Raw genomic sequence first — 27346 nt, 5'->3', positions numbered from 1 at the left:
ACAGTTTGGATTAAATTTGTAGATCATTTTAGATTGTCAGAAAATATTACTTTTTTGATTATGAGACTAAGTGTACCTTTGTACTGTGGTATCACCTACAATTTCTTTCCTTCCTTTTTATAAAGCAGTGCAGGAATCCTTAATTGTTGGATTAATTCTAATTTAATTTTTTTTCTTATTGTTATGAATGTTATTGTTATCCTGATTTCATCATCTAAAATATTTTTGGGGGGCCTTCGAGTATCATGTACATATTTTGAGCAGACTTAACTCCTGTCCCCCTAATCTCCAAAGCTCCAAACTTACCTTCTCTTTTCAAGTAACATTGTTTTTTTTCTTAAAAGTCTACATTAATAATTTGTGTTATGCAATATTTTAAATTTTGTGGTCTTTTACTTGAACAAGGTAAAAAGTATATAAAAAATAAGCAGTAACCATCCTTATGTAAAAATGACAAATGGATGAGTAAGAAATCAGAAAAATAAGACCCTTCACAAATGGCAACAAATAATATAAAATAAATTGTTATAACTCTGAGCAAGAAACTGAAAGACCTGAATAACAAGAACTTCAAGTCTTTGAAGAATGGAATTAAAGATAGTATCAGGAGATGAAAATAATACCTAGGCTCATATATCGCTAAGCTAAAAGTAGTAAAAATGTTCACCCTACCAAAATCAACCTGCAGATTTCTTGTTATACCCATCAATATTCCAACACAATATTTTACAGAATTTAAAAGGGACTTAGTATTGAAAAAAAAATCTCAGGGTAGGTAAAACAGACCTGAAAAATACAACAATTTCTGTAGGGATTACCATCTATAATTTCAAACTGTATTAAAATACTATGGTAATAAAAAACCACATGATACTAGCAGAGAAACAGATAGGTGGATGACATGAATTCAACCAAGTAGAAACAAAAAGAATTATACAGAAATCAAGAAAACCAGGAGCTGGATCTTTGAGAAAAACTACAAGATTGATAAATCCTTAGCCAGAATAACTGGAAGAAACAGAGAGAGTATCGAAATTAACAAAATAAGTTAAGAAAGTGGAGACATAAAAACAGAAACCATCACATCCTACTATAAAAGCATATACTCAAGGAAACAGGAAAATTGAGAGGAAATGGAGAAACTTCATTACAGATACCAGATACCAAAGTTAAATCAGGACCAGATAAACCATATAAAGTGTCCCATAACTCTTAAAAAATAGAAGCACTCATCAAAAGCCTCCCACGACCCCTCCAAAAAAAGGCTAAGACCAGGACCAGGTAGGTTTAAGGCTAAATTTTATCAGATCATCATAGAAGATCTAACATCAATACTCTCCAAAATTATTTCACAAAATAGAAACAGGGGGAACACTACCCAACTTATTCTTCAAGGCCACAATTATGTTCATACCTAAACCACACAAAGATACTACAAAGAAAGAGAACGTAAGAACTATTTTCCTTATGAAAAGGGATACGACAATACTCAATAAAATTCATGCAAACATAATCCAAGAACACACCAAAATGGTCATTTATCTTGATCAAATAGAATTCATCCCAGGGATGCAGGGATGGTTTGGTATACAGAATTCCATCAATATCATGCACTATATAAACAAACTCAAAGAAAACAAGCACCTGATCATCACATTAGATACTAATAAAGTATTTGACTAAATTCAACACCACTTCATATTGAAAGTCTGGGTAAGATCAGGAATTTAAGGCCCATACCTTAGCATAGTAAAAGCAATATACAATAAACCAGTAGCCAACATCAAATTAATGGTGAGAAACTTGAAGCAACCTCACACTAAAATCGGGGACTAGACATAGCTCTTCACTCTCTCCCTACCTAATCAAGATAGTGCTAGAAGTCTTGTCCAGAAAAATTAGACACAAAAAGGAAGGCAAAAAAAAAAAAAAAAAAAAAAAAAAAAAAAAAAAAAAAAAAAAAAAAAAAACAAGCTGGAAAGGAAGAAGTCAAAATATCATTATTTGCTGATGATATGATAGTATACTTCAGTGAGCCCTAAAAATTCTACCAGAGAAGTCCTACAGCTGATAAACAACTTCAGCAAAATGGATGGCTATAAAAATAAGTTAAACAAATCAGTAGTTTTCTTCTACTCAGAGGATAAATATGCTGAGAAAGAAGTTAGGTAAAGACTCCCTTCCCAATATACGCAAACAATATTTTATACTTTGGTGAGACTCTAACTAAGCAAGTAAAAGATCACACGTAAAGAACCTCAAATCTCTGGAGACAGAAATTGAAGATCTCAGAAAATGGAAAGATCTTCAATTTCTTATGAATTGGAAGGATCAACATTGTAAAATCGGTCATCTTGCCAAAAACAATCTACAGATTCAATGCAATCCCCAGGAAAATTGCAACCCAATTCTTCAAAAAGTTGGAAAGAGGAATGTGCAACTTCATCTGGAATAACAGAAGACCTAGAATAGCAATATCCAACTTCGACCACAAGAAAATATCTGCAGGAATCATAATTCCTGACCTCAAGCTATATTACAAGGTAATTGTGTTAAAAAAAATTGTAGAGGTACAGACTGAGCAACTGTGACTGGGAACAGATCTTAGGAACTTCTGTTCCCACCCGGAGAGGACTTCAGGACGCAGAACAGAGCCTGGCCCAACCACCAGCCGGAAAGGCGGCTCGTACAGGCTGAGCAACTGGTGAGTGGGAGACCTAGGCTATGGGGTAGCAGAGGGATCTCTGCGGAGTGCACACGGAAAGGGCACCCCCTGCCCTGACCTTCCCTGTCCTCCCCGATCCAGTGACCGGGAACAGATCTTAGGAACTTCTGTTCCCACCCGGAGACGACTTCAGGACACAGAGCAGGGCCTCGCCCAACAGCCAGCCTGAAAGGTGGCTCAGAGAGGCTGAGCATCTGTGACCAGGAACAGATCTTAGGAACGTCTGTTCCCACCCTGGGGCGACTTCAGGACGCAGAGCAGAGCCTGTCCCAGCTGTCACCCGGAACCTGGGCTGCTAGGGAGTAGAGAGATCTCTGAGGAGTGCACACGGAAAGTGTACCAGGGACACAGACCAGATACAAGGGAAAGGCAAGAACATATCACTGACAACACAATGGCAAGAGGAAAGAGAAAGAGTATATCCCAAGGAAACCAAGACAATCTAGCAACACCAGAACACAGCTCTCCAATAGTAGCAAACATAGGAATTCCAAACACTCCAGAGAAAGAAGACACAGACCTGAAAACATGCCTCAAGACGCTGATAGAGTTACTTAAACAAGAAAGGGAGGAAAAGGAAAAAGATTCAGAAGCTTTTAAAGAAGAAACAAGAAAAACACTCAAAGAACTCAAAGAACGAGACGAAAACAGAACCAAAGAAATAAAGGAATGAAAGAGGGAAATTAAAACAGAAATTGACACAATAAAGAAAGCGCTAAAAGAGATAACGCTAGAGTCAGAACACCAAAATAAGAAAGCAGGAGTCACAGAAGCAAGCATTTCCAACAGATTACAAGAGATCGAGGAGAGAATCTCGGGGGCAGAAGACAACATTGCAAACATAGACAAAACAGCCAGAGAAGATGCAAAAAACAAAAAGCTCCTAACCCAAAATGTCCAGGAAATACAAGACACAATGAGAAGACCGAACCTAAGGATAATAGGAATAGAAGAGGGAGAAGAGTATCAACTAAGAGGCACAGTAAATATCTTCAACAAAATCATAGAAGAAAACTTCCCTACCCTCAAGAATGAGATGACCACGAGCATAAAAGAAGCCTTCAGAACTCCAAATAGGTTGGACCAGAAAAGAAATACCTCCTGACACATAATAGTAAAAACATCAAGTGCCCAAAGTAAAGAAAGAATACTAAAAGCAGTAAGGGAAAAAGGTCAGGTAACATATAAAGGCAGACCAATCAGACTCACACCCGATTTCTCAACAGAGACTATGAAAGCTAGAAGAGCCTGGACAGACATCATGCACTCCTTAAGAGAGCACAAGTGCCAGCCCAAGCTGCTATACCCAGCAAAACTATCAATCACCATCGATGGAGAGACAAAGATATTTCAAGACAAATCAAAATTCACACAATATCTGACCACAAACCCAGCACTACAACGAATTATAGGTGGAAAACCCAATACAAGGAGGGAAAATACAGCCTAGTAAAAACAAGAAAACTCCTAAACAAGAAAACTAAAGAAAAAAAAAAAAAACACAGACACAACTCAACCCAAAAAAGCAAAAATGGCAGGAAACAGAAACAATTATTCCTTGATATCTATTAACATAAATGGTCTCAACTCCCCAATAAAGATACATAGACTATCAGACTGGATACGTAAACAAAATCCAGCCTTTTGCTGCATACAGGAAACTCATCTCAGAGACAGACACTATCTCAGAGTAAAAGGGTGGGAAAAAAACTTCCAAGCAAACAGCTCCAAGAAGCAAGCTGGAGTGGCTATTCTAATATCGAATACAGTAAATTTCCAACCAAAAGATATCAAAAAAGATAAAGAAGGACACTTTTTACTCATTACCGGGGAAATCTGTCAGGAGGAACTCTCAATCCTTAACATATATGCTCCAAATAAAAAATCACCCACATTCATAAAAGAAACTCTACTAAAGCTCAAAAAATACATTTCACCCCACACAATAATAGTGGGAGACTTTAACACCCCACTCTCACCAATGGACAGATCAGGGAAACAGAAACTGAACAAGGACACTGCAAAACTAGCAGAGACTTTGAACCAACTAGAATTAATAGATATATACAGAACATACTATCCTAAAGTAAAAGAATACACCTTCTTCTCACCACCCCATGGCACCTTCTCGAAAATTGACCACATAATTGGACACAGAATGAGCCTTCATCAATATAAGATTGAAATACTCCCATGCATCCTCTCAGATCACCATGGTCTACGGCTGGTCTTTAACAACAACAAAGACAACAAAATGCCCACATACACATGGAAACTAAACAACACTTTGTTAAAGGATAGCAGGGTCAAAGAAGAAATAAAGAAAGAAATTAAGGATTTTCTAGAATTCAACGAAAACGAAAACACTACATACCCAAACCTATGGGATGGAATGAAAGCAGTATTGAGAGGAAAACTCATTGCCCTAAGTACTTCCAAGAAGAAACTGGAGAGAGCTCACATCAGCAACCTGACAGCACAGCTAAAAGCACTAGAACAAAAGGAAGCAGATATACCCAAAAAGAGTAGACGGCAAGAAATAATCAAAATTAGGGCAGAAATAGACCAAATAGAAACAAAAAAAAACCATTAAAAAAATCAACAAAACAAAGAGTTGGTTCTTTGAGAAAATCAACAAGATTGATAAACCCCTAGCCAGACTAACTAAAGGGCAAAGAGAGAGTATCCAAATTAACAAAATCAGAAAGGAAAGTGGTGACATAAAAACTGAAACTAAGGAAATTCAAGAAATCATCAGATCCTACTACAAAAACTTATACTCCACAAAATTGGAAAATCTGGAGGAAATGGACGAATTCCTAGACAGATAAAAGGTCCCAAAGTTGAACCAGGACCAAGTAAACCATCTAAATAACCCTATAACACCTAAAGAAATAGAAGAAGTCATCAAAAGCCTCCCAACCAAAAAAAGCCCAGGTCCAGACTGGTTCAGTGAAGAATTTTATCAGACATTTATTGGGGATATAACACCAATATTCGCCAAGCTATTCCAAAAGATAGAATCAGATGGAATATTACCCGACTCATTTTTTGAGGCTACAATAACCCTCGTACGTAAGCCACACAAAGACCCTACAAGGAAAGAGAACTTCAGACCAATCTCACTTATGAACATTGATGCAAAAATACTCAACAAAATCCTTGCAAACCGAATCCAAGAACACATCAAAACCATCATTCATCATGACCAAGTAGGCTTCATCCCTGGGATGCAGGGATGGTTTAACATAAGGAACTCCATCAATGTAATCCACCATATAAACAAACTTAAAGACCAAAATCACATGGTCATATCGCTAGATGCTGAGAAAGTATTCGACAAAATCCAACACCCCTTCATGTTAAAAGTCCTGGAAAGAACAGGAATCCAAGGCCCATATTTAAACATAATAAAAGCAATATACAGCAAACCAACAGCCAACATCAAACTTAATGGCGAGAAACTTGAAGCAATCCCACTAAAATCAGGGACTCGACAAGGCTGCCCTCTCTCTCCCTACCTATTCAACATAGTACTGGAAGTCCTGGCTGGAGCAATTTGACAGCAAAAGGAGATCAAGGGGATACAAATCAGAAAGGAAGAGATAAAAACATCACTCTTTGCCGATGACATGATAGTGTACTTGAGTGACCCCAAAAATTCCACCAGAAAACTCCTACAGCTGATAAACAAGTTCAGCAAAGTGGCCGGATACAAAATTAACTCAAACAAATCAGTAGCCTTCCTATACTCAAAGGACAAACATGTGGAGAAAGAAATTAGGGAAAAGGTACCCTTCACAATAGTTACAAAAACTATGAAATACCTTGGTGTGACTCTAACTAAGGAAGTAAAGGACCTGTATGACAAGAACTTCAAACCTCTAAAGAAAGAAATTGAGGAGGATCTCAAAAAATGGAAAGATCTCCCATGCTCATGGATTGGAAAGATCAACATCTTAAAAATGGCCATCCTACCAAAAGCAATCTACAGATTCAATGCAATCCCCATCAAAATTACAACCCAGTTCTTCATGGAATTGGAAAGATCAATGTGCAATTTCATATGGAATAACAAAAGACCTAGAATAGCAAAATCCATCCTCAAAAACAAAAAAACATCTGCGGGAATCACTATCCCTGACCTCAAGCTATATTACAAGGCAATTGTGCTGAAAACTGCATGGTACTGGTACAGAAATAGGCAAGTGGATCAATGGAATAGAATAGAAGATCCAGAAATGAGCCCTCATGTACATGGTCACCTGATTTTTGACAAAGGAGCAGTAAACATTCAATGGAAAAAGGACAGCCTATTCAACAAATGGTGCTGGTCCAACTGGCACTCAACATGCAAAAGAATGAAAATAGACCCGTTCTTATCTCCTTGTACAAAGGTCAAGTGTAAGTGGATTAAAGATCTCCACATTAAACCAGATACACTGGAACTATTAGATGAGAAAGTAGGGAAAACCTTAGAACACATAGGCACAGGCGAAAATTTCCTGAACAAAACACCAATGGCTCAAGCTCTAAGGTCAAAGATTAACAAATGGGACTTAATGAGATTGCAAAGTTTCTGTAAGGCTAAGGACATCGTCAAAAAAACAAAACGGCAACCAACAGAATGGGAAAAGATCTTTACCAACACCACATCAGATAGAGGCCTAATATCCAAGGTGTACAAGGAACTCAAAAAGCTAGACACCAGAGAATCAAATAACCCTATTAAAAATGGGGTACAGAGCTAAACAAATCATTTTCAGTTGAGGAACACCGAATGGCCGAGAAACATCTGAGGAAGTGCTCGACATCCTTAGCCATCAGGGAAATGCAAATCAAAACAACCCTAAGATTCCACCTCACACCAGTCAGATTGGCCAAGATCCAAAACTCAGATGACAGCAGATGCTGGCAAGGCTGCGGAGAAATAGGAAAACTTCTTCACTGTTGGTGGGGTTGCAAGCTAATACAACCACTCTGGAAATCTGTCTGGCGATACCTCAGAAAATTGGATATAGTACTACCTGAAGACCCAGCTATTCCACTTCTGGGCATATACCCCAGAGACACTTTAATACACAACAAAGATATATGCACCACAATGTTCATAGCGGCTCTATTTATAATAGCCAGAAGCTGGAAGGAGCCCAGATGGCCTTCAGAAGACAAATGGATACAAAAATTGTGGTACATATACACAATGGAATACTACTCAGCCACCAGAAACAATGACTTAACCAAATTTTTAAGAAAATGGCTGCATCTAGAGAAGATCATCCTGAGTGAGATAACCCAGTCACAAAAGAACAGACATAATATGCAGTCACTGATAGTGGGATGCTAACCCCAGAGGATTGTACTCCCCCAGAAACAACTCTCAGACTGTATGAAGTCCAAGAAATAAAGAAAACAAAAACTATACATATATTCACAAAACAAGAAGACTTTGACTATTTCCATGTTGCGTTTTGTTTTGCATGTACTTTACGCTTATTGCAACTAGTACATTTTCACTGCATACTGTCAAGCCCTTGAAAAAAATCAAGTACTGACTAAAAAACATATTCACATGGTTTTATGTAAAATTTATTTTAATGTCTGAAAAAACAGTACTGACAAAAATGTATAATTTTAAGCAAAAAATGTTTAAAATCTTTAAAAAAATAATAAGCTGTTAGTCTTTTGTGTAGATGGAAATATCTCAAGAAACACTTCTTGTTATGATTAATAATTTGAGTCTTATTTGTAACAGATAAGAGACCAATGTATTTTCCATGTATTTTCATGTTAAAAAAAAAAATCTTGTTTTGAAGACAAAAAAAAAGAAAAAATTGTAGAAAAAAACTTCCCTACCCTCAAGAATGAGATGACCACGAGCATAAAAGAAGCCTTCAGAACTCCAAATAGGTTGGACCAGAAAAGAAATACCTCCCGACACATAATAGTAAAAACATCAAGTGCCCAAAGCAAAGAAAGAATACTAAAAGCAGTAAGGGAAAAAGGTCAGGAAACATATAAAGGCAGACCAATCAGAATCACACCCAATTTCTCAACAGAGACTATGAAAGCTAGAAGAGCCTGGACAGACATCATGCACACCCTAAGAGAGCACAAGTGCCAGCCCAAGCTGCTATACCCAGCAAAACTATCAGTCACCATCGATGTAGAGATGAAGATATATCAAGACAAATCAAAATTTATACAATATGTGACCACAAACCCAGCACTACAACGAATTATAGGTGGAAAACCCAATACAATGAGGGAAAATACAGCCTAGTATAAACAAGAAAACTCCTAAACAAGAAAACTAAAAGAAGAAAAAGACACAGACACAACTCAACCCACAAAAGCAATAATGGCAGGAAACATCAACCACTATTCCTTGATATCTATTAACATAAATGGACTCAACTCCCCAATAAAGAGACATAGGCTGTCAGACTGGATACATAAACAAAATCCAGCCTTTTGCTGCATACAGGAAACTCATCTCAGAGATAAAGACAGACACCATCTTATAGTAAAAGGTTGGGAAAAAAACTTCCAAGCAAACAGCCCCAAGAAGCAAGCTGGAGTGGCTATTCTTTTATCGAATAATGTAAATTTCAAACCAAAGGTTATCAAAAAGGATAAGGAAGGACACTTTTTACTCAATATAAAGGAAATCTATCAGGAGGAATTCTCAATCCTTAACATATATTCTCCAAATAAAAAAGCACCCACATTCATAAAAGAAACCCTACTAAAGCTCAAAAAATAAATTTCACCCCACACAATAATAGTGGGAGACTTTAATACCCCACTCTCTCCAATGGACAGATCATGGAAACAGAAACTGAACAAGGACACTGTAAAACTAGCAGAGACTATGAACCAACTGGAATTAATAGATATCTACAGAACATATCATCCTAAGGTAAAGGAATACACCTTCTTATCACCCCATGGCACCTTCTCGAAAATTGACCACACAATTGGACACAGAACAAGCCTCAATCGATATAAGTAGATTGAAATACTCCCATGCATCCTCTCAAATCACCTTAGTTTAATGCTGGTCTTTAACAACAACAAAGACAACAAAAAGCTCACATACACTTAAAACTAAACAAATCTCTGTTAAAGGATAGCAGGGTCAAAGAAGAAATAAAGAAAGAAATTAAGGATTTTCTAGAATTCAATGAATATGAAAACACAACATACCCAAGCCTATAGGATGCAATGAAAGCAGTACTGAGAGGAAAACTCATGGCTCAGAGTGCTTCCAAAAAGAAACTGGAGAGAGCATACATCATCAACTTGACAGTACAGCTAAAAGCCCTAGAAAAAAGGAAGCAGATACACCCAAGAGGAGTGGACGCCAGGAAATAATCAAAATTAGGGCAGAAAGAGACCAAATAGAAACAAAAAGAACCATCGAAAGAATAAAAAAAAAAAAAAAAACAAGATCTAGTTCTTTGATAAAATTAACAAGATTGATATACCCCTAGCCGGACTAACTAGAGGGCAAAGAGAGAGTATACAAATTAACAAAATCAGAAAGGAAAGTGGAGACTTAACAACTGAAACTGAGGAAATTCAAAAAATCATCAGATCCTTCTAAAAAAGCCTATACTCCACAAAGTTGGAAAATCTGTAGGAAATGGGTGAATTCCTAGATAGGTACAAGATACTAAAGTTAAACCAGGACCAGGTAAACCACCTAAATAATCCCATAACACCTAAAGAAATAGAATTCATCAAAAGCCTCCCAAACAAAAAAAGCACAGGTCCAGACAGGTTCAGTGCAGAATTTTATCAGACATTTATTGCAGACATAACACCAATACTCTCCAAACTATTCCAGAAGATAGAATCAGATGGAATACTACCTAACTCATTTTTTGAGGTTACAATAACCCTTGTTCCTAAACCACACAAAGACCCTACAAGGAAAGAGAACTTCAGACCAATCTCACTTATGAACACTGACTCAAAATACTCAACAAAATCTTTGCAAACGGAATCCAAGAACACATCGAAAAGATCATTTCACCATGACAAAGTAGGCTTCATCCCTGGGATGCAGGGATGGTGGATGGAAATTCATCAATGTTATCCAACATATAAACAAACTCAAAGAACAAAATCACATGGTCGTCTCATAAGATGCTGAGAAAGCATTTGACAAAGTTCAACACCCCTTCATGTTAAAAGTCCTTGAAAGAACAGGAATCCAAGGTCCATGCCTAAACATAATAAAAGCAATATACAGGAAACCAACAGCCAATATCAAACTTAATGGTGGAAAACTTGAAGCAATCCCACTAAAATCAGGGACTCCACAAGGTTGCCCACTCTCCCCCAACCTATTCAACATTGTACTGGAAGACTTGGCTGGAGCAATTAGACAGCAAAGGAGATCAAGGGAATACAAATCGGAAAGGAAGAGATAAAAACATCACTCTTTACGGATGACATGATAGTGTACTTAAGTGACCCCAATAATTCCACCAGAGAACTCCTACAGCTGATAAACAACTTCAGCAAAGTGGCTGGATACAAAGTTAACTCAAACAAATCAGTAGCCTTCCTATATTCAAAGGACAAACATGTGGAGAAAGAAATTAGGGAAAAGATACCCTTCACAATAGTCACAAAAACTTTGAAATACCTTTGTGTGACACTAACTAAGCAAGTGAAGGACCTGTACGACAAGAACTTAAAACCTCTAAAGAAGGAAATCTCAGAAAATGTAAAGATCTCCCATGCTCATGGATTAGAAGGATCAACATTTTAAAAATGGACATCCTACCAAAAGCAATCTACAGATTCAATGCAATCCCCATATAAATTCCAACACAGTTCTTCACTGAGTTTGAAAGATTAAAGTGCAATTTCATATGGAATAACAAAAGAACTAGAATAGCGAAATCTATCCTCAACAACAAGAAAATATCTGCAGGAATCACTATCCCTCACCTCCAGCTATATTACAAGGCAATTGTGCTGAAAACTGCATGATACTGGTAAAGAAATTGGTATGTGGATCAATGGAATAGAATAGAAGATCCAGAAATGAGCACTCATGTATATGGTCACCTGATTTTTGAGAAAGGTGATGTAAACATTCAATGGAAAATGGACAGCCTATTCAACAAACGGTGCTGGTCCAACTGGCACTCAGCATGCAAAACTATAAAAATAGACCCTTTCTTATCTCCTTGTATAAAACTCAAATGTAAGTGGATCAAAGATCTCCACATTAAACCGGATACACTGAAACTATTAGAAGAGAAAGTGGGGAAAACCTTAGAACACAGAGACACAGGAGAAAATTTTCTGAACAAAACACCAATGGCTCAAGCTCTAAGGTCAAAGATTAACAAATGGGACTTAATGAGATTGCAAAGTTTCTGTAAGGCTAAGGACATTGTCAAGAAAACAAAATGGCAGCCAACAGAATGGGAAAAGATCTTTACCAACTCCACATCAGATAGAGGCCTAATATCCAAGGTATACAAAGAACTCAAAAAGCTAGACACCAGAGAATCAAACAACCCTATTAAAAATGGGGTACAGAGCTAAACAAAACTTTCTCAATTGAGGAATATCGAATGGCTTAGAAACACCTAAGGAAGTGCTCAACATCTTTAGCCATCAGGGAAATGCAAATCAAAACAACCCTGAGATTCCACCTCACACCAGTCAGATTGGCCTAGATCCAAAACTCAGATGACAGCAGATGCTGGCGAGGTTTTGGAGAAAGAGGAATACTTCTCCACTTTGGTGGGGTTGTAAACTGTTACAGCCACTCTGGAAATCAATCTGGGGATTCCTCAGAAAATTGGACCTAGTAATATGTGAAGATCCAACTATTCCACTTCTGGGCATATACCCCAGAGGCACTCCAATATACAACAAAGATACATGCACCACAATGTTTTTAGCAGCTCTATTTATAATAGCCAGAAGCTGGAAAGAACCCAGAAGTCCTTCAGTAGATGAATGGATATAAAAATTGTGGTACATTTACACAATGGAGTACTACTCATCTATCAGAAACAATGACTTAACCAAGTTCTTAAGAAAATGATTGCATCCAGAGAATATCATCCTGAGTGAGATGACCCATTCACAAAAGAACAGACATAATATGCAGTCAATGATAGTGGGATGCTAATCCCAGAGACTCGGACTGCCCCAGAAACAACTCACAGACTTTGTGAAGTTCAATAAAAAAACAAAACAAAACAAACAAAAAAAAGAATGCAAGCATGAGGAGGAATAAAATATTGTACACAAAAATTTCAGTATTTTCAAATAATATTTAGCAGTAAAATTCATGTACTGAGTTGATGTAATCATAATCAAAGGCAACTATCTTTTTCTTCTGTTTATGCCACAGATGACATTTAAAAGAGAAAAAATCAAGAGACCACACATCAGAGTTAAAGTCCTCTGCAAAAATATCAGCATATAAAGCTAAAAAGAAAAATATAAAAAGCAAAACAATAAACAAGACAATGTACAAAGTACGATGACAGAACTGTGGGTCCCCTGCTGTTATACTCCTCCAGGAACAAGAATTTGGCATTTATCTTTGACAAAAAGAGACTTTGCAGGAGTTTTGGAATACAGGTAGGAGTTTCAAAATGCTGACAGATCCCAATAAGGCTGGAATCATGCCTTTATCTCTGAGGATTTGGCTATTGTCTTATTTGACTATGGTCCAGCAACTAGCACCACCAAACAAGAAACCCAGGAGAGAAGAAAACCATTAATACTTCAAGGATCAGACTTAGCTATGGGTTTTTTTCATGTCTTTCGATCTGGCTCTAACTTTGTTCACCCATTATATAAGAGAAGTGCTGCTTATCCAGTAACTCCACAGGAGACATGCCCACATGTGCACATAAATGCAGGCTTGTCAAACAACAATGCATACAGATCCTAAGGAAACTATATAATTAAGTTCTCATTACTCCCAACTAAAGTGTGGGTGTAGTCTTCCATTTCTAAGGACTTAGAAAGAAACTCATCTCCATACCTGAAAGGCAAGGCTGCTGTCTTTCATCATAAAGTATTACTATGAGTTCTTCTATTCTTCTCACAGCTTCATTTTAACAGCTTATATGCCAAAACAGTTTTCTTGACAGAAATATGTGTTTCTTAGTCGCTGAATATGTAAAAAAGATTCTGAAGTATTTTTCCCCTGGATATGTTCTCTCAAGGTTCTCTCTGTCCTGTGTTGGGAATTTTGGCTCAAACTCCAGAAAATCAAATAAGCCCATTAAAAATGAGGTACAGAGCTAAAGAAAGAATTCTCAACTGATAAATATCAAATGGCTGAGAAGCACCTAAAGAAATATTCAACATCCTTAGTCATCAGGGAAATGCAACTCAAAACAACCCGAGATTCCACCTTATACTAGTCAGAATAGCTAAGATAAAAACTCAGGTGACAGCAGATGCTGATGAGGATGAGGAGAAAAAGGAACACTCCTCCACTATTAGTGGGGTTGTAAGCTGGTACAACCACTCTGGATATCAGTCTTGAAGTTCCTTAGTAAATTGGATATAGTACTACCTGAGGACCCACCTACACCACTCCTGTGTATATACCCAAAAGACATTCCAACATATAACAAGGACACATGCTCTACCATGTTCATACCAGCCTTATTTATAATAGCCAGAAGCTGGAGTATTTTTTTAATGTACATCCTGGTTGATCCCTGCCATCTAGGCTAATACCACTAAATCACAGTCCAGGAATATTCATTATCACTAAGTAACCAAGCCAACTGACCAAGTTTTCTAAAGGTTGTCAATATTCTCTCAGAAAATAAAAATAGCAAGCATGTTTGAGTGCTTATATGTGACTTGCCAAACCTAATTTTCACTGTCGACCTAAAAACAGCCATGTGAAATTACTGCAATCCTTAACTGTGAAATTAGAAATATTCCACCAATTTAGAAACTGAGTGCCAAATCTTACCTGTAAAGACTGAAAGAGATATGTATGTTGCTCCTTCAAATCCTCTGAACATGATGTAACATTGTAATAACCAACTCTAAATAAGTAGAAATGCATGCATTGCCTTAAAAGGAATTAAATATAAACACCATTAATAAGCTTAAGGAAAGTACTTAAATAGGTGAATAAACAGAATCAAATTAGATATGTATTAACAAAAGTGATTATTAGAAAGCCTGAATCATAAAAATGAACTAAATGGAAGCCCTAAACCTTAAGAACAAACTAACAGAAAAGTAAGCATATCAGAGAGCTCAGCAACATCTTTGCTTGCTGAATTCTAAGGCATGCCACTAGATAGTAGATTTCCATTAGAAAAAGAGAGATGACAAAGAGGGGGAAATCATGTGTAAAGGCCCTAATAGATGATACTAAGTTGGAAAATTTGAATTCTTAGAGTTTAAGCAGTAAGAAAGAAATGAAAGTAAATTCATTTAAAGTATAATGTCTCTAAAGACGTCTTGAATATTAAGAGAGATACAGTCACAAAATATCAAAGGGATCTCTTAGGGTTTCTATTGCTGTGATGAGAAACACATGAGCAAAAACAAAGTTGAAGAGGAAAGGGTTTATTTGACTTACACTTTTGTATTGTAGTCTGCCATTGAAGAAATCCAGGACAGAAACTCAAACATAGCTAGAAACCTAAGGCAGGAGCTGATGCAAACCCCATGAAAGTGTGCTGCTTACTAACTGACTTGCCCCAGAAAGGCTTTCTCAGTCTGTTTACTTCAAAAACACAGGACCACAGCCTAAGGATGCCACCACCCACAATGGTTGGACCCTACCACATTGATCCCACAGTTGGATCTTATGGAGACATTTTTTCTCATTTGTGGTTCCATCCTTTCTGATGAGTTTAGCTTATGTCCAATTGACATAAAATTAGCCAGTACAGAATCCAAATAAAATCCACCCAAAGAATATCCTAATGCATATTACCATTGAAATGTAGGTAATTCAGAAAAGAAAACCTAGGCAGTTGTCAACTCTTTTGTAATATTTAGATTTCCAAAATGTTTACCAATATTCTGCTGCTATCCAGAATGCTTGTCATTAAAATTAACAACACATTAAGGAATATTTCAAATGTCATGTGAAGTATGGCAAAATCAAATGATTAGTTTTCATTCTAAAACATGAAATTTAGTGCACAGATATGGAGGTGATTAATATCAATGTATTAAGTAAATACAACAGTAATTGTGGTTACTATAATACCAACAGGTGGTTGAGACCCACATACCTGTTTATCACATACTTAATATTCTCTAATGTCATGCTTCCCCACAATAATGGATTGTATCTATCCTTGAACTGTGAGTCAAAATCAATTGTTATACTTTCTTGTCAGATATTAGGACAAAGCAATAAGAAATGTAACTTAGATATAATCCAAATAAAAAATTCTGATGACTCTGGCTTAATAATACTTTTAGTGTATTTAGTATGATATCCCACTCAGTTTATAAGTATATTGCTTAACATTGTTGTATCAATCATTATAATACATGATAGTTTATTGTTTTCTTCATTTAATTTGTTCTTTGATAGTTTAAATAAAATATATTTCATCCTGGTTTCTATCAATCAAAGCTACTTTTATTTAACTCTAATCCATGATATCTCTTCCCTATGTGATCCTTTCCAGAATTTATGTCTTTTGTTTTGTTTTGTTTTGATTTGATTTAACAAGGCTTATCTTTTCAGTCATTGGTTCTCATTTATCCATTAGACTTGAAAAGCTCACCACTTGGAACACATCAAAAGATAATTACTATCCCATTCCAAAAATACATAAGTAGCCAACTGTGCAGTCTAGTTTTATGTAGACTTTACATAAGCTAGAATTTTCTGAATAGAAGAAACTTCAAATACTCAAGATGACAGCAGAAGATACAACTGTGGTGCATTTTTTTGAATTGGTATTTTATAGAGAACATGTCGAGTTCACTGTAGGTCTTTGGGTGGTACAATCCTTGGGGTGTTTGCCAGATTTTATAAGAAAGCAGGCATAGCACACTGAGACAAGCCAGCCAGTAAGTAGCATCATTCCATTGCCTCTGCCTCAGATCCTGCTTCTGGTTCCTGCTCTGTTTGAGATCCTGTCATGGCTTCTTTCAGTGATATGGAAGTATATATAAAGTCAAATAAACCCATATATACACATACATATGTCTCTCTCTCTCTCTCTCTCTCTCTCTCTCTCTCTCTCTCTCTCTCTCTCTCTCTCTCTCTCTCTGTGTGTGTGTGTGTGTGTGTGTGTGTGTGTGTGTGAAATAAACCCCTTTATTCTCTACTTGCTGTAGGTCATTAAGTTTCACAATAGCAATAATAACCCCAACCAGGATATCAACTGTTCAGCTGTAAAAGGTAGGGCCTCAGGAGACTCTCCATGATCCATGATTAGCACTTAACATGCCCTGTCTTATGCATGCCAAGTTCAGACAATATAACCACTGTGAAATCATGTTTGCCAAGGCTATGCCTTGTTCTTAAGATATTCTTTTTTTAGCACTGTTTCTTATCTTCTGGATTCTACGTTGTATAAATTTAGGGATGAGCACTCAACTATCATGTATTTTCACTTTCTCTGGCTGTGAAAATTTGCTAGGGCCACAAGAGACAAGTGATACAAAATCATTGGCTTAAACATTAAAAAGCTATACTTAAGAGTTTTTAAGGATGAAAATGTGATATCAGTGTGATCTTGGTGGAGTATCTTTCTTTCTTTTGTTCCTTCATAGTTTCATTAAATATATTTTTTTCATAATATCTTCATTTGCATGCCGTTCTGGTGTATTCTTGTTTTCTATAAAAATTTTAGTATATGAACCAGATTGGAATAAGGCTAGCCCAGTTAGTCTATTTTTAACTTAATTATCATTTTAAATTATTCACTTGAATTGATTTTTAAATGTTCCTTCTCCATATGTAGCCCTGTTCTGAGGTATTCAGAGTTAGGAATTCAATATATGAATTTTCGAAGAATGCAATTAAATCTGCAACAAATCTGCTCTCTTAAGCCCCAAATCCATGTCAATCTTATATATAAAACACATTTGCGGTCTGCAACAAGCTAGCAGATAATTTTGCCTGGACTAGAAACAAATTTATTTATTGAATCTTATTGAAATATCATGTTTAGTGATTATGGATGTATCATGATGTATAATGGGGTCAATTGTATACAAAGATATTCCAATTCAAAAACTGAGAAAATAAAATAAGGGTTCCTACCTTTTTTATATTGGATATTTTATGTATTTACATTTCAAATGTTATCCCCTTTCCTGGTACCCCCCCTTCTTTGAAAATGCTCCCCCTCCCACCCACCCACTCCCAACTCACCAGCCTGGCATTGTCTTACACTTTGGAATTGAGCCTTCACAAGACCAATGACCTCTCGTTCTATTGCTGCCAGGCAATGTCATCATCTACTACATATGTGGCTGGAGCCATAGGTTCCCCCATGTGTACTCTTTGGTTGAGAGCTCTTGGGGCTCTGGCTGGTTGCTATTTTTGTTCTTACTATGGGGTTGCAAATTCCTACAGTTCTCTAACTCCTCCTTTGGGGTCCCTGTGCTTAGTCCAGTGGTTGGCTCTGAGCACCCCCATCAGTATTTTTCAGGCTCTGACAGAGCCTCTCAGGAGACAGTTATTAACAGACTCCTGTCAGCGAGCACTTCTTGGCATCCACAATATTTTCAGGGTTTGGTATCTCTATATAGGTGAATCCCTAGGTTGGAGAGTCTCTGGATTGCCTTTTCTTCAGTCTCTGCTCCACACCTTTTCTCCCTATTTGCTACTGTAAGTACACAACAGTAGGGGTACACTATAAAGGTCTTGGGATAGAGTGTCCTTTTAGATCTACTAGTTGCAACTTATTTAACTGTTTTGTAGTTGGTGCCCTGGAAAGCATGATATTCTAAAGTTTTAGTAGTCCTGTCTCCTTTTATTTTTGTCTATAGTTCTATTCTCAGGAATGCACTCATCACCCTAGGAGAGTATTCCTCTAATGGTTCTGTCTCTATGGCAAGTTCTGCATACTTTTGAAGTGTTTATTGTAATAGTAACACAAGATAACACAGTCACTACAGAAATCTTTTGTTCTGCAGAACCATAATCAAGCTTCAGTTCACTTCAGTCATGGCTAGAGCAATACTTCATTACAAAGCATGAAGGAAAATCCTTATGTAATCTCAGCAGTGATTCCACAGACAACACACCAGAAACCAATGGGAAGAACAAAATTATAAACTAGCCAAACCCACCACAGCTCCCAGGACTAAATCACCAACCAATGAGTTCCCGTGAAAAGATGCATGGCCCAAGGTACATATGCAGCAGAGGATAGCATTTTCTGACATCAATGGGAGAAGAGGCCTTGAGTCCAGCAAAGGCTCATTTTCCCATTGTAGGGGAACACCAAGGTACTGAGATGGGAGAGGGTGGTTGGGAGAGGGAGCACCTTCATGGAGTCAAGGGGAGAGGGAGGGGAGGGTATTATGGGAAGAGGAAAACATCTGAAATGTAAATGCAGAGAATTTCCAATAAAAATTTTGGGGAAAAATGAATATTTTAAAATTTCTTATATATTTCTTCCTAGATGCATTTATTGTTCACAAATATATTATTAAGCTCACATATGTTTAATTTTTCAAATTTTCTTTTGTTGTTACTTTCTAAACTGACATATGATTGGCAAAGTTGCTTTGTGTTATTACATACAAGTCATTAAAGTTTTTCATGTTCTATACTATTTTTCCTAGTTGACTTAAGAAAATATATATTTACTCATTTTTATAATTGTTTATACTGTATGTTGATCATATTGTCTCCCATCCCCAACTCCTACTTACTAAAACTAAACTAACGTATCTTCTTTGTCTCTCTTAAGCTATGAATACCAAACCAAACCAACAAAATTCATGTAACCTCCCTTATACATTCTCACAAAACATATTTCATGGGCTTCTATTCTACTCCTAGGTAATAAGACAAACACAGCTGAAAAAATGCTTACAGTTTCCAATGGGCATCTTATATTTCAAATATATTCAGTAGAATTGCAAACAGATGTGGATAATACATCCTCCTTGCATAAAAACAACATTACATATAGGCTGATTACTACTGCCTAGATTGGTTGATATATCAATGTTAGTCCAATGAAAAAAACTGTTTTCCCCTTTCCTGATTGCTATAAACTGCAAATCATTTACCTGTCTGTAGTGGGAATTTCTGGAGTTGTATGTATGTCTTTTAGTTTTCTTTGGTATATAGTGTTTATTTTCTATATTTCCTAATTGGTTTTCTGAATAGTTGTCCTAGTATTCAATTTAATTTGATATGGACTATTACAATATTCATGCTTATTTGTTTCTTATTTGTTTCTTGCTCTATCAATACTTTTACTATTTCTCTAATGTCACTGTATACACATATATACACATATGTATGTATATATATATCTATATATAGATATATAGATAGATAGATAGATAGATAGATAGAGAGAGAGAGAGAGAGATAGGTGTACACATTTTCTATTTAAATGGTATTTTATATGTTAGTATTCAAGTTTGCTTCATTATTATTTCTCCGGAATGCTTTTCTATTCTTTCACTGTGAATCATGCTCTTAGATCTTTAGAAAGGATCTTATATACTGGATCCTTTATTTTTAATCTATTTTGCCTATCTACCACTTTGATACTCAGACCTTTGAAATCCAACTGCTTCTGACATCTAACATTTGAATGATTATTCGGAATGCTTCATTGTAGGAATAGACAGTGTAAACTTCAAGTGGATTGAGCAATTCTGTCCTTTGGAGGGAAGACTGTGGTGATGATGCCTATGAACTCTGTGATATGCCAGGCCATTCAAGGCCATCTTGTAATCAACCCAGCTTTTGAGGTTGCCTCATATCTGAGGTAATGTGGGACTTGTGTTCATAAAGGAGGACCTTACAAAAATTAATGACATACTGGTAGCCAATTAGGGGCTGGCTGCCACCTGTGCTGGTGTCATTGTCCCATATGAAGTAATTGTGCCAGCCCGAGATAGTGTTCTGTGTCCTGAGAACCTCTTTTGCCTTGACTTCAGACATCACCACTAACATCTCCAGGGGGTCCATTGAAATTTTGAGTTATGGGCAGTTGATAAAAACTGAAGACAAATAGGAGCTGCAAGGCTACATTGACAAATATTTCAAAAGTCTCCTCTTTCTCTTTTGCACTGGTCATCTAGCAGGTATTTGATAATGGCAGCATTTATAGGCTGAAAGCACTTGTCATCAAAGAGCTGATTCGGCAGTCACATCCTAGAGGGTATATGAAATATTTCCAGTGTTTGTCTTCAGATTGTTTTCCTGAATCTTGCCTTAGTATCATAGTCTATTATCAATGGATACAAGCAAATCCTGGTTTTATCTATGGAGACTGAGTACACCTTCCCACATGCTTCAAGGACTCCTTGGTTGATCTATCTGAACTAGTTGCTGCTATTCCTGCTGCTACTGCAGCTTCAGCCAAGGATCAAACAAAAGAAAAATCAGAAGAATCAGTAGATAATATGGATTTTGATCTCTGACTAATCTCATCAATACATCCAACAGTGCCAAATTAATTTGAGAAACATGGAAACACAGGCTTCTTTTTTAAGGAGTTATTGCCAATAATTCATATTCAAAGTAATTTATAGCAAGATGCCATATTAATTTTTATTTGCACCAAACCAAACAAAACAATATATATAAAATTTCAAAGACACAATTAAACCACACTTGGCAAAATTTTTATTCACTGTTTTATAACACTTTTCTATCAATCTTAGAATTTTCTCCTCCTTTGTGTCTCTTGTTAACATCTTTTGAGTTTATTTGAATTTGTCTTGTGCATACAAAGATTTATTACTACTTTCTTTGCAATATATTATACTGCTTTTGTTATTACTAAGAAAATCACATACAACACATCTAATTTTTGAATTATTTTAACCCCTATTAAGAGAATTTCATTCAAGGTACACATAGAACTCTTTGAGTTTCTCAATATTTTTCCTCATTTCTTTTTTAATTTTAGTGGTATGAATTGTATCCTTATACATTTTAAAATATGTGTACATTTCAATAATTATTTTAAAAAAATAAATATTGTAGAAAAAAAGTAGAGTTATAAGTGAATAGTATGTTACTACTAGTTTCCATACATATAAATACATTCATTTACCTTTATTTCGAACCTTATACATTCTTGTGTTTTGAATCACTATATTTTGCTACTTAAATTTGACTTTTAGCATTTTTTTAGGATTGTATAGTGGTAATAAACTTTGGTTTTATTAATATTAATATTTTAATTTACTCTTTGTTTTGTAAGAGTAATCTTGCTTGGTGTACACTATTTACTGGACAGCGTTTTTCTGTTGTTTTTAGGTACTAATCTAAATTTTTTGACTTGCAAAATTTCAACTGATATATATGTATAAATTTATAATATCTACTGATATATACATGTATATACATAGATATATCTGTAGATATTATATATACACATATTTGTACATACACCTGCGTACTTATATATAATTGATTAGAAGTATAGAAAGATTGAACTTGGGTTATGAAGATTTTTACCTACTGAGCTACTTTGTAACCTGGTATTCTGGAATTTAAATATAGACCATAGAATTAGGTAAAATAATTAAGTTGCTTGGGAAGTCCAAAGATATACCAGCTTTGCATTTTTGTATTGGCTTAATAAAATAAATTAAGATTTTATGTGCCTTTTCTATATGATGCACTCTTGCGTGAGACAGAGGGCTGAGTGGGGTGGTTTGACTATCCTTGGACTATGGGAAGTAGCACTATTTGGTTATCAGAGGAGGTTTGCCCTTGTTAGACAAAGTATACCACTATGGAGGCAGAACATTGAGGCCTAATATATATGCTCAAATTCGGCGTGTCTCCCACTGCTACCTCTAAATCAGAGTACAAAAGCCTTGGCTCTTTCAGCCTCAATTCTGCCTATACACTGCCCTGATTCTCACCCACCATGATCATAATGGACTGAACCTCTGAAACTGTAAGCCATCGCCAAATAAATGATTCTTTTGTAAGAATAGTCTTATTCATGTTATCTTTTCAAAGCAATGAAACCATAAGACATTTACTTGAGAAAATCAAGTAAATATATCACAAGATTCCTTGTGTTTTGTAATGAAATTTAAGTGATATTCTCTTGGATATCAGAACCATCCAATTGTTTTCTAAAGTTATTTTATTCTGTCTCTATGGTAAATATGGAAATTACAGTCAAGAGTTCTCTAGTATGTAGCTCTTTAGTGTAATTTCTTCATTATTGTGTTAAAGTATTATTTCTTTATTAATACTAATATTGCATTTACTCTAAAGTCATCCTTTGCTGATATTATGAAGTTCTTTAATATTTATTAATTTCACATCACAATTTCTGACTGTTCTGAGTATTAGAATATGAGATTAGTTATAAATGTGGTCTATTTAAATATAACCAGTATACTACACTTTTGAAAGAGTAGTAAATTTAGATTTAACCAAAGTCAGTGACTAGCATTCTTATAAGACTTACAGAACTCAGGAAAACTAAGAAGTAGGCAACTTCAGGATCAAAGTAGACATACACTCCCAAAGAGAAATTACACTGTGTGAACAATGCCTCTTGCACACAAGTAGGTAGGGGTGACCATTTGAAACTGTACAACCAATTTTTGCACTCTTCCCTGGAGAATACTATTTTTTCTATTCTTAGCTTTTCTTGGTTGCCTGTAGTTTTTGTCTATGATTGGACTGTGTCAAGGCAGAGAAACATACTTGAATTATGCATCTCCAAGCTCAGGACATTGGAAATAGCTGGATAAATTGGGCGCTATATTCTTTCTTAGAAATTTCAGGAGGAGTTATCCCTGATGTATACTGACTCTATATTTTGGTAACACCAAATTGCGAATGAGTCATCTTTTGTTTCTTTAAACCATTAAGTAATTTTTTAATATCTTACTTTTACCCAAACATATTAATCAAAAACATGTTTGTTAAGCTTTAGGTTTTATAGTATATATGCTTTTTTTTTAACCTATATGTTTGGTGGAATAATTTAATGTGATTCTGTAATCACAGTATATTTTATTGTCTACATTTCAGTTAAAATGTTCAAGCAATTTGTACCTAATTTAATTTTTATTATAGTTAGATATAAATCTAAAATATTGCTATTTGTTTTCCATCTGTCCCATCTGTTGTTTGTTCAATTATCATTTTTCTTGACTTTTAAATTTTTGAATGTTATGTAAGCCCAAATTATCTTTCTTTCAGAATATTACCTACACTGCTTTCTTTTATATTATTTATAATATTGCAATAACATTTTAATAATTCCCACAAACATACATACACACACACCACACACACACATATATATATGTATATATAATATATATTATGGTCAGATTTTCAAAATATTTTAATATGTGCATAGTAAATAATATCATTTTTCCACTTTTGTTCTTAATTCAAAATGTTCAGACATCTTAATTATCTCTATGTTCTAAACTCAATAATGCATTGGCATTCAGTATGATTTAAAACACATGTGTTTTTCAAAGATAATTAATTTTTAAACACTTTACTTATATGATGATATATAGCATTCATATTTAATTTTCATGTTGATCCTTTGTTACATATACTATATGTTTGCATTTGCTTGAAAGATTTTCTTCAATGTTTTTGATATAAAACTAGTTGCAATTAACTCTACTCAGCTGTCTTTATATTTTTAGACTTTTATTTTTTAAATATACTTTTCTTTAAAATGTAAGTTTTTGTTTATACTGGTATTACATGATTTATTTTTCTTTGTTATTTTATCTATCCATCTATCTATCTATCTATCTATCTATCTATCTATCTATCTATCTATCTATCTATCTATCTATCTATTTGTGGTGGAAGAAAAAGTTTATTTCATTTTACACTTTTGGGTAGCAGTCCATTACTGGGTAAAGACAAGGAAGCAGGAACTACAGCAGAGGCCAATGTGGATTACTGCTTACTGCCTTGTTTATGATGATTTGCTCAGGATGCATTTGGATAATGTCCAGAACCCCATACCCAGGGGAGGCACTACCCTCAGTGATCTGGGAACACCCACATCCGTTCATTGATAATAATAAAATATGTGCTACAAAATTGCATCAAATGGATCTTATAAAGGCATTTTCTATATTGAGAGTCCTTCTTTCCAAATGACTCTAACTTGTGAGAAGTTGACATAAAACTAACAACCACAACAGTAGAGCTTTGTACTAAAAGACGCGCCAGGCAAAATCTCAAATACTTGTAATTAGTGCCTGAGACCTGTCCAGTGCAGTGTGTTACTGACACTTGAGCTGATGTTTGAGTGAGTTTGCAATAACTATGGCTCAAACAATGAGAACTTCAAATAGGAGCATTTCCCAAGAGTTTCTGGAGAAGATTATTTTCAGTTGAGTATGAGCAGCCTGAAAGCAAGCAAGCAAGCAAGCAAACAAACAAACAAACAAACAACAACAACAACACACCCATATCTGAGCATTTAACTAGTGTGGGTGCAGCCATGCAAGATTATAAGACTTTGAAGTCTGGGAAAAGGACATTTTTCACTTTTTAATTTATTATTTTATTTATCTACATTTCAAATGATACCCCCTCTTCTGCACGTTCTCAATATTATCTTCCAAGCTCCTACTGAATATCAGAGCTCTTAATATGCCAATGGCTCTTCTAGCTCAAAGTTCCAAAGTCCTTCCACAGTCTTCCCCAAAACATGGTCAGGTTGTCACTGGAATACCCCACTCCTGCTACCAATTTGTCTTAGCGTTTCTATTCCTGCACAAAATATCATGACCAAGAAGCAAGTTGGGGAGGAAAGGGTTTATTCAGCTTACACTTCCACATTGCTGTTCATCACCAGAAGTCAGGACTGGAACTCAAACAAGCCAGTAAGTGACATGCCTCCATGGACTCTGCATCAGATCCTGCTTCCTGACCATCAATGATATTTTGATGACTAAGATATGCCCCTTCTCGGTTTCCACTCCACAAGTTCCCTATAACCTTCCTCCCTCTCCCCATTCCTCTATGAGGGTGCTCTCCTACCTACCCACCCATCCATGCCTCAGTACCCTAGCATTCCCATACCCTGTGTCATTGAGCAAGCATAGACAGAGGTGTTCCCCTCCCAGTGATGCCTACTAAGGCAATCAACTGCTGGAGCCATGGGCCTCTCCACGTGTATTCTTTGGTTGGTGGTTAAATCCCTGGAAGCTTTGAAGGGCCTGGTTGGTTCATATTATTGTTCTTTCTATGGAGTTTCAACCTCCACACCTCTTACAGTACTTGCCCTAAATTCTCCATTGGGGCCCCTACTCAGTCCAATGTTTAGCTGCACAGATCTGCATCTGTATTGGTCAGGCTCTGGCAGAACGGGAGGTTGGCCCAATTCCTCAAAAGTGGGATGAGCCTACTTCACTGGATATGCTCTCTAAATGTTCTCTCCACTTTACTGAGTATTTCAGCTAGTCCTCCCTGTTGTTTCCTGGGGACCTCTTGGGTCAGATCCCTGGGATATGGGACATTTTAGTGGCCTAACCCAATCCCCTTTCCCCACTGCTACACATCAACTTTCAAAGTCTTGACCCTCTGTGCTTCTTCCCCATCTCCTCCCATATTTGAACTTCCCCACCCCTTTTCCCTCCCGCTCCTCTCTCCCTTCCAGATCCCTCTCTCCTACTTCTTACAGATTATTTTCTCCCCTTCTGAGTTGGATTGCAGCATCCACACTTTAGTGTGATTGTGTTTCTTCTTGTGTTTCATATAGTCTGATAGTTGTATCTTGGACATTCCAAGCTTCTTTTTGGCTAAGATATACTTATCAGTGAGTGCATGTCATGTGTGTTTTTCTTTTTTTCTGACTGGGTTACCTCACTCAGGATGATAGCTTCAAGTTCCATCCATTTGCCTATGAATTTCATGAAGTCTTTGTCTCTAATAGCTGAGTAGTATTCCATTGTGTAAATGTGCCACATTTTCTGTATCCATTCATCTGTTGATGGACATCTGGGTTCTTTATAGTTTCTTCCTATTATAAATAAGGCTTCTATGAAAATAGTAGAATACATGTCCTTCTTATATGTTGGAGATTTGTTCTTAGATGATTCTGTACAGATATAAAATCAAAGAATATTTTTCGTAAGCATTTAAATTAGTATGAGAATGTTGTATGTCCAGATGCTGTATAAGACAAATATATTTGAGAGAAAGGTGTGGAAACAAATAAGTATTATGATTCCAGTAATATATACTGTTTTATATTGTGTTGATGCCAAATAATAAGCATTTAAAATAATGTGTCCTCATTAATTATACATTATTAGGCTTCATTGCTACATATTCATATGTTTACCCTCTGTAACTTGATCATTCATTCTTTGAAATTTTTTAAAATTTTAAATGTACTTATCCTATGATTATTTTACATATATTATATAAAAGTTCTTTGATCGAAGTTCTTC

The sequence above is a fragment of the Micromys minutus genome, assembly GCF_963924665.1.
Source record: "Micromys minutus genome assembly, chromosome: X".
NCBI lineage: Eukaryota > Metazoa > Chordata > Mammalia > Rodentia > Muridae > Micromys > Micromys minutus.
This window is presented reverse-complemented; position numbering follows the sequence as displayed.